Source organism: Cavia porcellus, unplaced genomic scaffold (assembly GCF_034190915.1).
Source record: "Cavia porcellus strain 051 isolate PalLab524CR breed Dunkin Hartley unplaced genomic scaffold, mCavPor4.1 scaffold_19, whole genome shotgun sequence".
Classification (NCBI taxonomy): domain Eukaryota; kingdom Metazoa; phylum Chordata; class Mammalia; order Rodentia; family Caviidae; genus Cavia; species Cavia porcellus.
The window spans coordinates 44,571,391-44,587,160 of NW_026947502.1; the positions used below are offsets into that span (position 1 = coordinate 44,571,391).

Genomic DNA, 15,770 nt, shown 5'->3' on the forward strand with positions numbered 1-15,770 from the left:
GGGTACCCCGGCTGGGAGCGTATTGGGATGCTGGATAGGCAGGGGGCGCGGGAGGGCTGCAAGCCTGGGTTGTGAGGAAGCTGGGGATTCACGGTACGCGCAGGAAGGCCGAGTATCTCGGGAGGACGGCAGTCTGGGGCCGCGGGCGCATGGGGAGTACGGAGAGGCGCCGAGAGGACAGACCGGCCACTGCTGGAGTGGACCGAAAGCTACAAAAACAAAAGGGGAGAGGAAGAAGGAGGTCCGCGGGGACGCGGGCCGGGCAGCCGCGCCGGGCTCCTGGTTGGGCAGCGCTGCGTCTCTGAAGCCGGGTTGACGGAGTTTGCTGAGCCCGAGGCATTCTTCCCAACAATCCGAGCTGGGGAGTCATTGTGCTGCCTAAGTTTCCTCCGCGCCTCCGCCTCCACCCCAACTCTGTTAAGCTGTTAGGTGGGGGAGCTGTTGGCCGGCCTTCTCTCTGGGCTCCTTTTGTAGTGCCGGTTCTTTCTCAGAAGAAGAGCGAGTGTATGAGTTTTTGTTTTTGTTTGATTTCAGGATTTTGTAGGGAAATGGACTAAAGAAAGTTTTTTTTTCTTTCACTCTTTGAGAGCCATTTTAACAGGGCCTCATTCTTGTATAGTTACACTGCAGCTGGGTTTTTGGCAGTGAGTCTAAGATAATAGTAATATTGTAGTAATTACGGGAACTGGTTGAAATACATTCAAGCTGAAGCCAATATGAGAGTTTAGGGATTTAGATTTAGGACTTGACTGTTCCTTAGAGCTTTATGTAGAATATGAACATTTTCATGGTTGTAAAAATAGGCCGTTACTAATTCGAAATGAAATACCAGGCCGTCTCTCTTAATATTACATTTGTAAACGGTAATGAAAAGTCTTCTCTTTAAAAGACAGTTGACAACTCATCAATGGACCCAACTTTGAAAACCTGAAAAGTAGGACAAAATATGTGAAAATTAAGATCTACACCCAGATTTGCATTCAGTTTATTTTTATTTGAAGTACAGTAGATACAATGTTTTTATGCAGTTCTCTATTTAATTATAAAAACCCGGTGATTTTAAACAAGATTTTATGGGGATCCTATCCAAGGCCTCCTGCATGCAAGGCAAGAACTCTGCCACTGAGTAACATCCAAAAGTCCCAACAGGAAACTAAGGATGTTTGTGTTCCAGCATATTTATGAATGTAATTGTTTTATATTGGTGTCCGTTCTCATGGAGAAAAACTAGAGCCTATCTACCATTAAGTCTCTTGAACATAATTAGTTTACTAAATGCTGCAGCTTCATCAGGATCAATATTTCTATTTTCTTTTGAAGAATTTCTTTCAAAGCTCTTTTAGGTCAAATTTAATAATGAGTAGAGACAAAGATGGTTTCAAACGTAATATTTGTGTTCGGAAAGAGCGCACAGTCACACTAGACTTCAATATAGGTCCATGCAAAGGCAATATGTCAAGAAACAAATCCTTGACAAAAAACCGTTCTTTACAGTTCCGAGCAAAGAATGCCAGACAAGCTCCCTAGAACTTTTGGGACTTAACAGCCTCTTGAGAGTGAGTAGAAAGTTCAATTGAAAGGAGAGTTCCACCGATGTGGCAGTGAGAAAAACGGAAGTTAGGAGGCAGCAGTGAAGATCATTATGGAGTTTTTTAAGTGAAGTAGTTTCTGTGAAGATCCGTATCTGTTTTTGGGAGTTACATAACTTAATCTCTAGTCCTCAAAACCGTGTTCTTCAGCTAGTGAGATAACTTCTTACTAAGAAGTTGTCTAAAAAAAGAAAACTTCATTGTTTAAAACAGCCTTTTAAAAAATGGGTTGGTTTTTTAGAAGAAATGGTTTTGTATTACATTGTGTTCAATAATACAGTAAAATTTGTGAAAATCACTGTCCTTTCTTGGGAAATTTGAGTTAGAGAGATTGGCTCTTCATTCATATCCCTGGAGATTTTTGTGGAAACATTTTTCTCTATTTTATGGTGTCTCAAATTTAAGAAAACAATTAAAATTGTCTTAAGAATTACAAAAAAATGCAACTTAAAATGTTTATATAAATCTTTCAGTTTTGAAATTAAACATTTTCAGGTTACATAAATTTTCACCTAGATCATTTCTTTTTAAAATTTTAGTAAAGTTAATCATTCTCTGATTTTAATATTTATGAAGTGTTTTTTTGCTGCTAAAAATATCTGAGAAAAATTATTTTGTGTATTACTTTATTTTTCCCTAAAACTAGATTTTTTACACTTTTTTTTTCTTTTTACCGGTACCGGGGATCGAACTCACAACTGCCTGCTTGCAAGGCAGGTGCTTATGCCACTGAGCTAAATCTCCAGCCCCCTAAAGCTCTAGATTTTTAAGAACATGCTTTTATTACTGTTTCTAAGATTCCTATAGTTTTTGCTGTTGGAGTGTTTGAGAGTTTTTATTGAGGCCTGTATACATTATTTAAGATGCAGAGTTTTAAAATTTGGGCAAAGTAAATGACCTTGTGTGTGTAAGTGGTCATATACTTCAGGCAGTTTGTGAATGCATCCAAGCATTTGGATATTAAGATGGTTACCTGTTGTGAGGCTGGAATTGGTACAGGGGAATGAAACTCCCAACCTATCATGTCCAGTACAAGATTCTGTTTTCTAAAATCAAAGAATGAATTTTAAGAACAACGGAGGTTAAGAGCAGAATATATTTATCTCCTGTGCTTCTGTTAGAACATCTAATGCCATCCAATTTGAAGGACAGCCTGTAATAAAAGATCATCTATCTCTTTATATTTTAGACTGGGATATAGCAAATGAAAAGTCTAGCTCTTTGGTCTGGGTCACTGATCTTGCCGAGCTGCATTGAGAAGTTACTTTTTGGCCTCTCCTTTAAACCATTCTTTGTATTAGATTATTTAATCTAATTCTTGCCTTTTTACCATCATTTTGGTAAGTTTATTTCATTTCATGACTACCAAATGGCAACCTATTGCATGAGAAATGAAATTTAGGTCTCCTGGTTTTACTAATTTCTAGGACTGGTGTCAAATATTATCATTTTGAATTTTTTTCTTGTTTTTTTTTTTTTGTCTTTTTCCTTTGTATCGGTACCGAGGATCGAACTCATGACTGCCTGCTTGCAAGGCAGATACTTATGCCGCTGAGCTAAATCCCCAGCTTCCTCTTGGTCTTTTTTGAAACAGGGTCTCTCTCTGCAGTTCAGTCTGGCCTTGAGCTCACTTTGTAGCCTAGGCTGGTCTTGAACTCACAAGAATCCTCCTACCTCAGTCTCCCGAGTGCTGGGATTACAGGCATGAGCCTCTATGCCTGGCTCATTTAGAATTCTTTAAAATTTTATTTTTATTTTTTTAAATTAAGTTTATTGGTACACTTTAGATATACATCACAATCACATTTATTATAGGCAGAACTCTAAATGTTTTTGATTATGAATCCTATAATCTATATTGTTTTTTAATTTTACTGTGATAGAAATTAAGATCAGATAAACTTGTGTATTTCAACTTACACTTTAAAGGGAATTCTTAGCACATGCTGAGTTCTACATAGACATTAATGAAGTGATTTGTAGACGAAATGGAAAATACTATTTTCTACCTGATTATCACTGTTCCTGTCTCAAGTAGCTGAAATCTTCAGAGAAAAATACCAGTAACATCCCTCAAAAGTTCACTCTTTTTAAGAACATACAGATGTTTCCTTAAAAACCATGATTAAAATTAAGTTAAAACAGTTTTCCTTAAATCTCACTGATGTACATTTCCATGTTATGTAAGTTAATTTTTGGAAACAAAAAATATTTTGAACATGATCTGGTACTAGAGAAGAACAGTTTGTTATTGGACCCCTGTTGGTACTGTGAGTTGGGAAATGTTACTGCTTTTGTGAAGAGCCGTGACATCTGGGAGAGGCTTGGATTATCAGTAATATCTACTGTCCATCCTGTGTCAGATCTGAGGCAGCAGAGCTTTACCTTCTCTGTTCCCCATGAGAAATGTTGAACTGTGGATGTGTTCCATCTTCCTTACACAGATGAAACACCAGATTCTTGGAGTTAGAGTAGCTTGTTTAGGTCACTAAGCCCAGGCCTGCTGAACTCTGGATAGGAAGAGGGAGTTCTGGCTGCTAGCGAGCCTGCAGGGCTGGAAAACTGTGGTATCTTTTATCACTTAGCCCAGTCTTGAAGTAAGAGTACTACATGCAAGTGTGAATTACCACCCAAAAGTTCAGATAACTGTTTCCTATTTGAATCAGACAGTTTCAGGACTTAAACATTTGGTCTGATCAACATAATACTGTATAAGTAAACTTTTCAGTGAATGTATTGAAATTCTTTGAACCAATTTAGAACTAATTAGTTAAATAAAAGTATATAATTTGTGTTGTAGTGATTGATGGTTCTTATTTGCCGAAAGACATGTTTTAGTAACCCCTACAGGTAAAATTTTTTGGGGGTGATTTTTTAGGGCGTTATTATTTACTAGGGGAACATTCATAGTTTTATAAGACCAAGGGAAAATACTCTGTTATTTCTTCTTATACAGGTAATGTGTCCCTTACAGAAAATCCTTAGTATTTATAGCCTCTAACCCATCGCTCCTCTGTGAATGTTTCTGCAATGAATGTACTCATTATCGCTGTACAGTTTTCCACCTGCTTTTAAGAGTTGACCTATTTTTTTCTACATTATTTGGGATGATTGGTCCATAACCATGCCTCAAAAAAACTGGAGTCTTGTTTGTGATGTTCTGTGCATTGGATCCCTTTTCTGTCTTCATATTTTTTGTTCAAATTTCTGTTGTCATTTGTTTTAGGTTCTGCTTTAAATGTTGGTGCTTGATGTATTTATCTGTTTTTTTGGACATATGTTTGTCTTTGCTGGATTTATGATAAATCAGCTTAACAATTTTATATATTATATGTTTTTCTTGTTGGATTGTAGGTCTAAGAATTCAGATATATTAATTGTTCGAGAAAGTTAAATTTTCAGCCATCTGATGTTTTGTTTGCCTTTTTAAAAAAAATTTAGTCCAAAAGTCACACAGAACTTGACACTAAAAAAAACTTATTTTTATTTTAAAGTAACTAGTGCCAGCTGGGAGTGGTTACATGTACCCATAATCCCAGCTCTGGCAAGTCGAGGCAGGGAGATCCAAGCTTGAGCCCTGCTTGGAAAATTTAGCAATTTAGTCACACCCTATCTCAGTCCTTAGTACCACCAAACAGACAAAAACTAGTTTTAAATTTGAGTCAGGATAAAGTATTGCTCTGTCCCTTTACAATTTTGAAATTTTCTTTCTAGACACTGATTTTACAAGATTTGATTTTGTATTCATTTCTGTGGCTGGGAGTTGAACTCAGGGCCATTGTATTGACTACATTCTTAGCTCTTAATTTTTTGAGACAAAGGTCTCCTGAAGTCGCTAAATTGTCTGGGCTGGGCTCCTGTTTCAGCCTCCTACTGTACTAGGATTGCTATCATGCACTACCATACCCAGCTGACCTTACATTTATTAGGACTTATTCCAAATTCTGAAGACATGGACATTGCTCAGAGTAACACAAAAGTATGGGATTTAAAAGTATCCATAAACTCTAGTGTATCTTGTGTTAATCAGCTGGATTCATTGGATACATTACAAGGGTTTCACATGCTCTGAACTATGTAGAAGAGCAACATCTTCCTAATGCTGAAGTGCCATACTAAACTCACCCTTGACATTGTTCAAGAAGTGTTTTACTGCTGTTTTTCAGATAAATTATTTTGAAACTGACAAGTGAAAATACTGTCTCATAGTAGGAGAAATAGTAAGTATGAAATCTGTTCTTGAGATTTTTCATCTTGGTGTTACGTGGAGAGTTTCTTCTTCATATATTGTTTCATTGCAAGAAACATACACACACACTCCCCAAAGCACCAGGGGCTTTCAGTGGCTCTCTGAGTAATGATGGTTCTGTGGCATCACTTCTACTGACACCTGTTAAACATGCAAGTACTCAGGTTCTATCTTTGACCTGAGTCAAATTTTATGAGTAGGCCTGTTTTGAATTTGCTGGCTGGATGCTTTGATGCTTGCCAGTATTTGAAAATCATACATTAGATCATTTAAAAATAAATGCAGGTCATGATTTAAGATAATGTGTATAGTCTTTGACCACTTAGCTGTGCTGGTGAATTTGCCTTTACTTCAGGAGTCATAAATATATGTATATTTTTAGGATTTTGAAAACCTTGGGCAGTCTTCACAACTACTTTTACTTACAACTACTTTTACTTAGGGATTTTGAATAGTTTATGCTTGGACCGCTTCATTCTTTTGAGTGTTGGTTTGGGATTTAAATGAGCAATTTTATGTTGAAGTAGCAAGTTTTTTGGCTCTTAGACTTGAGGCTTTTGGTAAATAGGAGGATGTGCCTATGTTGGTGGTTAAGTCACAAGTTAGTTTCCTGGTGCTTTTGTTTTGGTGCTGAAAAATTGTCTAGTTGTACTATAGTCAGAGTGATTGCCAAGTCTTGGAGTGATTAATGAAGCAGTATTATGTGAATTACTTTTGTGCCTAGCACTGAGTTCATACCTATTTTTTGGCCTTTGCCAAAATAGTTCATACCTATTACTTTTGTGCCTAGCACTGAGTTCATACCATTTTTTGGCCTTTGCCCTTTTTTAAAAGAAAAAAGCTAGATTTAAAGGATCTATAAAGATGAAGTTGGTGATATATCTTATATCTATTATAATTTGATGCATCTGTCATCAAGTGGAACATTGTAAGTTCAGTGACAAAAGCTCTGTTGTCCTTTTATTTTTTATTTTAAAGAGAATAAAACCAAGGAAAGTAAAACACAATAAAGCCAATCAAAACAAATCAGTGTAAGTGATACAGGACTTCAAAACAATAGAAAATCAATAATAGTTACCATAATGTCTCTTACTGTCCTCAAAATAGCTGTAGATACCTTCCTTTCAGACATAGTAAAAATCAAACAACAGAATAGAACCAATAAAAACAAAACAATGAATGCAGTAAGGGACTTCAAAACAAGCCAATAGTAAATCCAAAATGACTACTGTACTATATCTTGCTATGTTTGAAATAGCTGCCCATGCCATCAAATATAACAAAAATCGAACAGAACAGAACCGAACCTAACAAAACAGTGAAAGTGATTCAGGACTTGAAAACAAGATAATAGGGAATTAACAATGGCTACACTTTCAAGAAGGAGATTGCCCCCTAGATGCCACATTGTGTATCGCTGTCCTCTGAATAGATGATCAGACCACTGGCCCTGGACCTGCATGATCAGTGAAACACCAAAACACAAGTGTCAAATTGTATTTCACCTCAATAGCTATCATCACAGCCTGTGTTTCTCCAGATGAGCCTGTCACTTACAGGGGTGGGGTGGGGGAGGTGGAGTGCTCCTGTCCTGGAAAGGGCTGGGGTCTGGCTGTCATCCTCCTCCAGCCTAGACAATTTCATGCATGTCTAAAATACAAAATAAAAGCAAAAGGTCCAGGAATGTAGCCCAGTTCAAAGGCTATGGACCTCAGGGATGTAAAACAAACGAAAAACAAAACAAAAACCCAAAAAGATTATGTTTGAAGGGGGAGTCAGTAAGAAAGAGGAAGATAGATGCCTGTAATGGTGCTTTACTGTAAGGGGTGCTTGAGTGTATGAAGTATATTCTATACATGTAGAGAAAAAAAGGGATAAACTTGTGAAATTGTGGTGTAATCTCAACTCGGAACAATGAGAATGGTGTTTCCATGTGAACACACCACCCCCATCAACTTTCATTCAACTGTGGAGCTCAGTGAAAGGAAAAATTAATAGAGATGAGATGACAGGAAAAAGTAATCTGGAAGAGTTTCTTTGTCTTTAAGATTGGTCAAGTGGAGTTAAAGTTATGATTTATAGTCAGCTACAGATTGTGATCCCTATTAAATGTACTTCAAGGAATGGCAGGCCTATATAGCTTTTCAGTAAATGTTAGTAAATGATTCTCTTGTGCTCCTGCTCAAAAGTTGGACTCTGCGGGGCTGGGGATTTAGCTTAGCGGCATAAGCACCTGCCTTGCAAGCATGTGGTTGTGAGTTTGATCCCCGGTACCGATGGAAAAAAAAAAAAGTTAGACTCCAACCATTGGCTGATCTTCTTTAGCACAGCTGCCTTTTTCTGCTCTTGTAGTGTCTCCTCCTCCTTTTTCCTCCCCTCCTTTTCTCTTGGTTTCTCTAGTGTTGGTGCTTTGTGGCTTTAAATAGCTTTTTCCTTATTATAATAAGGTCACACATTTTTTTACTTGCCATTTGGATTTACTGTTTCATGAAATACAAATGTATTTTAAGTCTTTTTTTCCCCCTTCACTAATTTGTAGCTTCCTTGTTGTATTTTGTCAGTTACATGTTCTGTTACTCTCTTCATTTATTTTAGAATACAGAGTTTTACTGACTCAGTGGTGTTTCTTGATGGACAGGCGTTAGGTTTGTTTGTTTATTTTATTTTTGAGACAAGGTCTCATTATGTGCAGTAGCTGAACTATGTAGTCCAATCGGGTCTTAAACTCATAGCGATCCTCTTGTCTCAGCCATTCCACTGGTGCTAAACTGCCTTGTTTACTACAGCTTTATGATAAATAAGTCTTATCTCATTTGGAAGTCCTCCCATTTAATTCTTCAAGGGAGCCTTGGCTATTCTTGACCTTTTGGAGATCTATATATGTTTTGGAATTATTTGTCAACTTCCAAAAACATACTTCCAAATGTTGTTTGGAATTACACTGAATGTGTAGCTCTGCTTGTGGAGAATTGTTTTCAGTTTTTGGGTAACAAAATCTCTATGAATATTTGTGTATAAATCTTTGTGTGGACATAGGCTTTCATGTCTCTTGGCAGTGGTTAAATCAGGGACTAGTACGGCTGGATTGTAGTGTGTGTGTGCGCGCGCATCTGTGCAATGCCCCTCACCCCATGTGTGTTTTGAGACAGGATCTCACTGTGTAATTCAGGCTAGTCCTGAACTCTGTATATAGTCCAGGCTAACCTTGAACTCGCAGCAATCCTGCTTTGTCCTCCTCTGAATGCTGGAATTACAGCCATGTGCTACCATACCTGGCCTGTAGGTACATTTTAGCTTTTCAAGAATGGACCAGAGTTTCTAGAAGTGATTATACAATTTTACATTCCCACCAGCAGAGTATGAGAATTCCAGTTGTTTCATACTACTGGGACAAGAGGTACGGTCAATCCTTTTAAGTTTTAGCCATTCTTTTTCCTCTGTGATGTTACCAGCTTTATTTATTTATTTATTTTTGGTATCGGAGATTGAATTTAAGACCTTGTGCTTGATAGGCAGGCGCTTACACCATTGAGCTAAATTCCTGGCCCTTACTTCTTTTTCAAATAAAAAATAAAACAATTTCATGACACAATGGTAAGAAAATAACATTTTATCTAGCTGTCTCCTTTCTAGGTACTTCCTAAAAGAGGTGAAATCATCATATTATAGGTATACATGTGTACCTGCATTTATAACAGCACAGTTTATGGGGCTAGGGATTTAGCTCAGCAGCATAAGCGCCTGTCTTGTAAGTATGTGATTGTGAGTTCGATTCCTGGTACTGATTAAAAGAAAGAAAAAAAAGCACAATTTATAATAATAGCTAGATTTTGAAAACAGTATAAATATGTTCATCAAAAGTGAATATGTTCATCAAAAGAATAGATAAGGAAAATATAGTTTTTATGTGCTGTGGAATACTACTCTGCCCCAAAGATAAACTCGAGGCATTTGTAGCTATTTTTATTAAGTGTATAGTATTTCATTGTGGTTTTAATTTGCATTTCTGGAGTGATTAATTGTGCTGAGCATATTTTTGATATGTTTATCTGTATCTGTATATCATCTTTGGTGAAGTTTTGAAATTTTATGCCCAAAGAGTTTTTTCTTTTTCCCTTACTGTTGAGAGTTTGTTAGATATTCTGGGTATAGGTTTTTCTGTTTTTTTTTTTTTTTATTCTTTTTTTGTACCAGGGATCAAACTCATCACCTTGTGCTTACCAGGCAGGCAGTTAATTCCCTGAGATTTATATCCCCAGCCCCTGGGTACAAGTTCTTTACCACATATACATTGTGCTTTTCTCATAGGCTGTGACTCTTTTTTTTTTTTTTGTACCAAGGATTGAACTCACACTTATCAGGCAAGCACTTGAGCCCCTGAGGTAAATCCCCAGCTCCCTCCTAAGTATTTATTAATGTCTTTTGTAGTGTTTTTGTGGTACTGGAGATTGAACTCAGGGCCTGGAACATCCTAGGCAAACATTCTACCACTGAGTTATATTCCCAGATTTTTATAAGTTTTGGTTTTAGACAGAGTCTTAGTAAGTTGCCTAGAGGCTGGGCTCACAGCACATGCCTGTAATCCCAGCACCTGCAGGCCAAGGCAGAAGTAGGAGGTAGGAGGATCACTGTGTGTTCAAGGCCAGCCTAGTTAACCACCTGAAGGCCAGCCCCAGCTTCAGAGTGAAACCCTCTCTCAGAAGAAAAAAAAAGTTGTTCAGACTGAACTTGAACTTGAAATCTTTCTGCCCTGTGTTTAATCACCAGTATCAACAAATAAAGCGATGTTTCATATAGGTATTCTATGAATTTTTTAATGTGTCATAGTTAAGACTTGTATAATCTTAGCCCACAAAAAATTTTTCCTGTCTCCCATTCCCTTCCCAAGGTTTAGATTTTGTATTTAGGTCTATGGTTTATTTTGAATTAATTTTACTTTTTGATATATAAGATATGGATCCAGATGAATTGTAGGACTCCGAGGCATAGAATGATGGTAGCTTTGATCAGAGAACATTTGTTTCTGTTTCAATCAATCCACAGTCACCTTGCATTTAAGATTTGGGTGTGTTTGGGCCACTCAGAGATGTCATTCTTGTGGGGAGAGTTCACTTCTGGTTTAAGAGACGTGCAGCCCTTAGGAGTCTTGCTTACTGTGGTGAGGTTTCCAGTTACAGTTGGCCCTCTTTATTTATGGGTTCCATGTCTGTTGAGTCAGTCAATTGTGGATCAGAAATATTTGTAATAATTATATTTGTACTGGACATGCTCAGACTTTTGTCATTATTTCAAAAGCAATATAGTTTAAGAAAAAAAATTTAGTTTAAGAAATATTTATATAACATTTATGTTACATTAGATAATGTAAGTAATCTAGATGATTTAAATATAAAGAAGGATGTGCACAGGTATATGCAAACACTGTACCATTTAAACACAGGGGACCTGAGCATTTGTTGATTTTGCTGTCCGTAGAGCCCTGAAACCAATCCTCCGTGGATACTGAGGGATGGTTATGTATTCTTTGAAGTACTAAGTCTTCGGGGTTTTTTTTCTTTGTTTTTTTGAGTCAAGGTCTTATTATATATTACAGGCTAGCCTTGAACTCAACTGTGTAGCCCAGTCTGGCCTCAAACTTGTGGCAGTCCTTATGTCTCAGTGCCACTATGCTTGGCTCAATATTTGATTCTTTTTTTTTTTTTTTTTTTTGTCTTTTTCATTTTTATTGGTACCAGGGATCCAGCTCACGACCGCCTGCTTGCAAGGCAGGTGCTTATGCCGCTGAGCTAAATCCCCAGCCCAATATTTGATTCTTGTTCATTTTCCCAGCACTGTTGTGAAAATGAAAGCTCTTGATTTCTTTCCATCATCCCTATGCTGTTGTAAAAATGAAAGTTTCAGAATTGGTGAATGCATTCAGAACAAAGGTGATTTCTGTGCTGTTTGGGTTCCTGGTTTTACTTTAATTTTGGCTTGTTACTTCCTTCTTGTCAGTTTCTGGTTAATTTTAGAGTTTAAAAAATATTGTATTTATCTCTTCACATATTCAGGGGAAAAGTTGGATCCTGTAATAGAGCCAGAGTTAAGAAACCAGGATAATGGGAGTACTGAACCATGTAAGCTAGAGAATAGGTTTATGGGTTGTCTCATTACATGTATTAACCTCTATCCTAGAGCAGTAAACCACTGGACTCTGGAGTGAAGGGAAAAAAGAACAGAATTTATCTATCCTTGTTCAGTGTTACCCTTCTACTGAGTGTGTAATATCTATACACACACACGTATACACATATATATATTTTTTATCTAATCATGTTATATTTTATATAATTATATTGTATATTATATGATCACCTATATTATATATGTTCATTTTTAACATATAATATAGGCATGGAAGTTTAAAGTCACACAGCTAGTAAGAGCTAGGTTTTAAACTCAAGCAGGCTGCCTTCAGAATTCATGCTCCTAAGCACTATACATTCCTCTTTGAGTCTTTTAATAGTTTGATCCTTTATTTTGTTTCTATAAATGACCTATGAAGGCTTCATCTTAATTTATCTTTTTTTCTCTTTTCTTGGTTTTCTCTTCTCTTTTTTTCTTCCTGACTTGTAGCTATTGTATATGTGGATTATAATAATCTCTTTTCATTATGTGTCCTGAATACTTTCTTCCTGTTTGTGGTTTGCTTTTTTACCTTTGTGTTTTATTGGAACTAAAGTTCTTATTTTTAATATCATCTACTTTATCTCCCCTTATGATTGATTGGTTGTTTCGTGTAAAGAATGTTTCTTAGGGCTCAGTTATGATGTGAAGCATTTTCGAGATTTAGTTCATAAATGTTTATTTGATAAATATCTTTCTAAGTTTTATCAATATTGCTTTGAGATTCATGGTTCACTTTATTGTGTTTGATAAATTCCGTTTCAGTGAATTTTTTTCACAATGTATCTTGGGACTTATTTCTGAAATTGGATTATAGTCAGATAAAATGCATTTTGTGTGGTAGCAATTTGAAATCAGTGTTTTCTTAAATAGACTTATATTGTATTTGAATTTGGCCAAGATCCAAGTCTTTACTCAGTGCATTACTGGGTACCTGAAAGCACTTGTACTTTAGCTATGCATTAGTGCCTTAGTTATGAAAAAATGTAAGACTAATGGATTATTAGTTTTTTTCTTAAGTTAGTAGAATTTTTTATATTTCTTTTTCACCTCTGTAGACACTTGCGATATTTTCTGGCTGAAGTAGAGGTATTAATATATATGAAGGTCAGGTTGTGATCACACTGCCTCCCTTTCACTGGCACTAATTAAGTTGTTTAATTTTGTGTTGCTTTCTCAAAGACTGACTCTGTTAAAAAATGTTTAGTTTATGAGTGTTCTGAGGCCTTTTAAATGGTATTCAAATGTTCATTTACATTATTTACTTCAGAAAATAACATTAACTTGTAATTTATTTGAGTTAAATAGTAGGTCAGAAATTCCACTCCTACTCTCACTTGTCAGGCCTTAGTAATTAAAAGTCTCTTAGGTGTTGTAGTTTGTATAGAGACAGGTCTGTTTAATAAAAGAAATTTTATCTAAGAAAAAAGACCGAAATTTAAATACAGACTCTGCCTTTAGAAGATGTCATGGTTTATGTCTGTGTCCCCCAGGCCTCATGAGTTTGCATTGTTCATATGTGATGGTTCATTGTATAGTGCTTGGATTGATGGTGTCAGTGCTCCACTCACATAGGGGTGGAGCCAGGATGTGATGTAATGGCAGGAAGAAGGTGTGTTTTTCTCTTTGCTGGTTTGAGTTTGCTGCTGGCGGCCACCATGAACTGCAGCCCAGCCATGCCTGCCTGTCCTGGAGCCAACTGAGTGTGGACTGAAACCTACAAAAACTGTAAGAAATAAAGCTTTCCTTTCCCAACTTTGGGCTTCAGGTATTTTGTCTCAGCAACGAGCATAAAGTGACTAAGACAGAAGACTGAAGCAAAGTTGTGTAGTTTCTGTACTTCTCAGAGGCCTTATCTTTATAGTATTTGTGATTGTCAGCCTTTGAAATGTGCGGTTACTGTGTAAAGTGGTGTGCAAATGTCATAGTAGTGTCTTTAACAGACATACATAGTATTTATTACTGAAGATCTGTCCTGTTCATCTGTGTTTCAACAGTTTATTCTTGCACTGGTTCATGCTGTTAATTCATTTGTTTCGATTTATTTAGTGCTGTTTTGTAGTAGGTGTGATATTAAGGCCTAGAGGTACAGATAAGAGGAAAGTGAGACTGATACAGCTCAGTGGCATGCAGTGTGATTTGCAGTGACCATGTTACAGCAGTGAGCTTTGAGAATCAATAGGATAATTCCCCATAATGCCTAAGCTCAGGGGTCAACAGACTTACTTGTGTTAAAGACTAGGTGCTTCAGTTGTTGCAGGCTGTATAATGGCCTATCTCATAATCTCTATTCTTTTTCTTCTCCCTTTCTCCCTGAGATAATTTATAGACTTTGACCACATAAATGAAATGATAGAACCTCAGAGGAGTACATGGTAATTTCCAAGGTGACTCTTAGGATTCTTTGGTAACAAGTTTATTCTTTTTGCTCCCCTGTCTTAATACACTAGAGCTCAAACAGTTGCTTTTAGAGGGAACATTCTCTCCTAGGTTTATGAACCTCTGAAATTGTAAACAGAACTGTTTAAGAATGTGAATTATTTTTCCTTGGATTGAGGATTCTAAAGCTCATTTGGGATTAGCAAAAGGCCAGTGAAGAGAACACTTCCTTGTTACTTAGATTGTGTACCTCTGGTACATTGTAAAGATTTGAGATGGTAAGGAAAAGCTCATCATCCAATCACAGAAATTTTACTTTAAATATGAATGTATCTCAAACTGTCAAGTAAAGCTAATTCATGAGAGTGTCCTAAGTTATTAACTAGCGATTAAAATATTTTTTTCTGGCTTTCCCTACTTCCTTTAGAAGATAAAACAATACTCAATTTTGGTACAAGGAAGGCCAGCTGTATCTTTGGGACTCTAATTGGTATGGAGTGTCTGCAACATGCTATTTGTTGAACATTAGGCAAACTGAAGTTTATATACTTTTTTTTTGGTACCAGGAATCAAATGCAGGACCTTGCGCTTGCCAGGCAGGTGCTTGTGCTGCTGAGCTGTATCTCCAGCCTACAGTTTATATAGTTTCAGATGTATTTTAAAATTCATATGGCTATAAATGGTAGTGTCACTTTTAAGTAGAGTATGCCAACACTAGCAATGAGTATAGTTCCTTGGATCAGATTTGAAGTGTGTAATAGTGAATTATAAAGTAATACCTAAGTTATGTTATGGGGAGCTCTTAGGTAACAGCAAGAGAAGCAGGACAGCTGGCAATTTGTTGAGATTGAGCTTCAGGCAGATTGGTTTCATGTTCTGTGGTCTATACCAGATTGGTTCATATTCGATATCAGCATCCTTTAGTTTAGAAATTGTAGACTGCAGGTAATAGCAGTTCGTGTAGAAATGTGGTGAATTTTAGAGTTTGTTATAATTGAGATGGTTTCTCCTTTCCTATTGAGTAATATTGTGACTTTCCTTAAAGGACAAAATGTTATGAATGGCAAAGGTACAAGAATTGATTGATCTAATGATGTCAAAACTGAAAACCTGGATTTCAGATATCCTGAATTTTCAGATACCATCCTCAGATTTCAGTATGATTATGATGCTAATGTAGGCAGAATTTGGAATTTATTTTGCTTATCACAGGAAAGTCTAGCTGGTATTTTGCTTTCTGTTTGGAAAAAGTAACAATTATATCCTAAGGAATTGACTTGAAAAATCATGCAATATGAATAATTTTCATTTTAGTCAAGTTGTCTAGCTGAGAATCTTTTTAAAGACAAAGGTTGTGTGTAGTCCAGGCTAGCTTTGAACTATGTACC

The 15,770-nt window shown here is 36.6% G+C and overlaps 1 protein-coding gene across 22 annotated transcripts in view; it reads left to right on the forward strand.

Moving 5' to 3' along the window:
- Ptk2 (protein tyrosine kinase 2) overlaps positions 1–15,770 on the forward strand; it is a 333,580-nt gene that overhangs the window by 580 nt on the left and 317,230 nt on the right. The gene's annotated exons all lie outside the window — the stretch shown is intronic.